We start from the raw sequence: 2,575 nt of genomic DNA on the forward strand, positions 1-2,575 counted from the left end.
CATTGCATCTCAAAAAAATTCTGTCTTATATGGTGCAGTGGAAAGTAGCATGGACACACTATACATTGTATTTTAACAATATATAATTTTTTAAAAAAAACATTGTGGTTTTGTGCATTTTCCCAGTGCTCCAGGTGCTTTGCACAAAAAGGGAATTGATCAGGGTGGGCAGAAGACAATTCTTGATAAATACGTTTGTGCTGAGGCTTTATATTGCACTGCACCAGCAACACCACATCAGCACGCAACAATATCGTACATGGAGCCCACAGCAGGTGGGCCTGTGTACTTTAAATGCCAGGGCTGATTTTTAGTCCCAGTCCGGCCCTGAGTGACAGTCAGTGTTTAGAGGCTCGATAAGAGATACCTGGGGAGCGGAGTGTGACAACATCCCTAAAGCATAGTGGTGGGTTAGTTGACAATATTAACCCTAGTCTGTGTGGTAGGGAATATAGATTGTAAGCTCCTCTGGGCTGGGAGTTATTTGCATGATAAAATATTCTCTGTAAGGCACAGATCATTATGTAGGTGCTATATGAAAACCTGTCAATAAATAAATCTTATATTAGAAATGCTAAAAGAATCCCAGATAAACTTCTATCTTTTGATGCTAAAAAATGCATTCAATAGAATATCGTGGACATTTATATCCCTCACTCTGGAAGTGGTTAGCGTCTATGGAGATTTCCTTATAAGCATATTTGTTCTATATTCAGACCCATCAGCAATGATAGTGATCAATGGGACACCATCCAATAGGGTTATTATCCGAAACGGTACTAGACAAAGATGTCCGCTGTTGTCCATGGTCTTCACTGTGGTTATTGAACCCTTACCGGCAGTCATTAGATCTTCACAAGTATACCAGGAAAAGTTTCCTCCGCTCTCTTTCAGATTACAATCTGATCTGGCTTTGTGGCGCCCCTTTAAAATTTATTGGCCAGGCAGTATAATTATGTATTTTATGTATTCCTTATTTATCTTTAAACTTTAGACTTCTTACCTTAAGGCTTTTAAAGGTGTGTTTATTCTGCACCATTTGTGCAGCGTGCATGTAACATGTACATTAAACCCCTTAATACTTAAAAGATCACAGTAGACCAAATTCAGCTTATTTTTTTATTCCATGCTTCTTAATTGCACTTAGATTAGCCTGAATGCTAAATAACTTTGTGTCATGCTTCTTAATTGCGCTTAGATTATCCTTAATTCTTCTGCATTGGGACCATTACCATTGTAAATCTAAACAGATTAACCTACATGCTAAATAACTTTGTGTCATGCTTCTTAATTGCACGTAGATTAACCTTAATTCTTCTGCATTGGGACCATTACCATTTTGCACTTAGATTAGCCTTAATTCTTCTGCATGGGACCATTACCATTGTCAGCATGTCTAAACCTTGCACCTTGTCTAAACCTAACTTATTTGTTTTTCCTTTTCTTCTTTTTTTCTTTTTTTTGTATTTTCTGAATGCTCTTTAGGGTGAATTGAGGTGACTCCGGCAGGTGGAGAAGGTCACCGTCATCATCACGTCTTATGCCTCTAAAACATCAGACGATTACGTCTGTAACCTGTAACAATGAAAAATAACAGCTTATTAAGTTAAAGATTCACTTTTTCATGGTAGACAGAATTTGTAGAGGAAATCTTGTACAACACTGATCTAGACTGTAATTTATACATTAGCTGGAACATATATATTTACCTCTCCGTGTGCCTTTAGTAACGGTTACACGCTTCTTCTGCCTTGTGTACCGTCTCCTCTTCCGGGAAGTCACTGCCCGAGTTTTGGGCAGGTGACGCTTCTTTTGTTTCCTTTGATAGGCCATTGTAGTGGCCAAGTTGCCTTCAGCCAGGAGCAAATGACTTGTAGGCTCCCAGCCCCCACTTTTATACCCTGAGACTACTTATGATGTCATATGGGTGGGGTTTGGGTGTGGTCTGGCCAATTTTTGTGACATTGTCAATTTGTCATGTGGGTGTGGCCAATTAACCAGTAATAAGGGTCACGCTACACATTAACATCTGAGTTCACAGCAACAATAAAACAGGTGACTGAAATATATGTTCCAGGAGAAGAAAGAAGCAAGCTTTATATTTGGTTTGTAAACACAGTCACATATGTTTGGAAACGGTGTGAAAAACAGCTCAAATAGACCTACACGTAGGGGGAGGGTTATTAAGTACAGCCAGGGTTTCCAGCTGTCAGTAAATGTATTGTCACTAAAATAACTGAATTTGCTACCAGTCAATACCAAAAGTAAATGTCAGAAAAAAACCAGACCATGAGATGAAAATAAATTGATCACAATAATTTCTTACAGGTGATTATGCTTAATCATTAGTCTTCTCTTAATCCAGAAAACCATATCCATATGTATTGATAATGGAAGCACTCTTTTTGTATGTGACATAACACAAATCAAAGTAAAAACATATTATTTATTACCTGATGACAGCTGGATAAAAACATCAAAATGAGCCAAGCTTCAAATTCGCATATATTCCCCAATCGATTTGTGGATGTACACTTACCTCTGCTTGATGAAATACAGGCATGTAGAGTAAGTT

The 2,575-nt window shown here is 38.1% G+C and overlaps 1 long non-coding RNA gene across 1 annotated transcript; it reads right to left on the minus strand.

Annotated features, from left to right (window-relative positions):
- Positions 1-1,105: 1,105 nt before the first annotated feature.
- LOC142107978 (uncharacterized) lies at positions 1,106-1,856 on the minus strand. Its single transcript, XR_012680058.1, has 2 exons — positions 1,710-1,856; positions 1,106-1,575 (listed from the first exon to the last, which is right to left on the minus strand). It is a non-coding gene; the product is annotated as an uncharacterized LOC142107978 (long non-coding RNA).
- Between the last annotated feature and the right edge of the window lie 719 nt (positions 1,857-2,575).

The sequence above is a fragment of the Mixophyes fleayi genome, chromosome 1, assembly GCF_038048845.1.
Source record: "Mixophyes fleayi isolate aMixFle1 chromosome 1, aMixFle1.hap1, whole genome shotgun sequence".
Lineage (NCBI taxonomy): Eukaryota > Metazoa > Chordata > Amphibia > Anura > Limnodynastidae > Mixophyes > Mixophyes fleayi.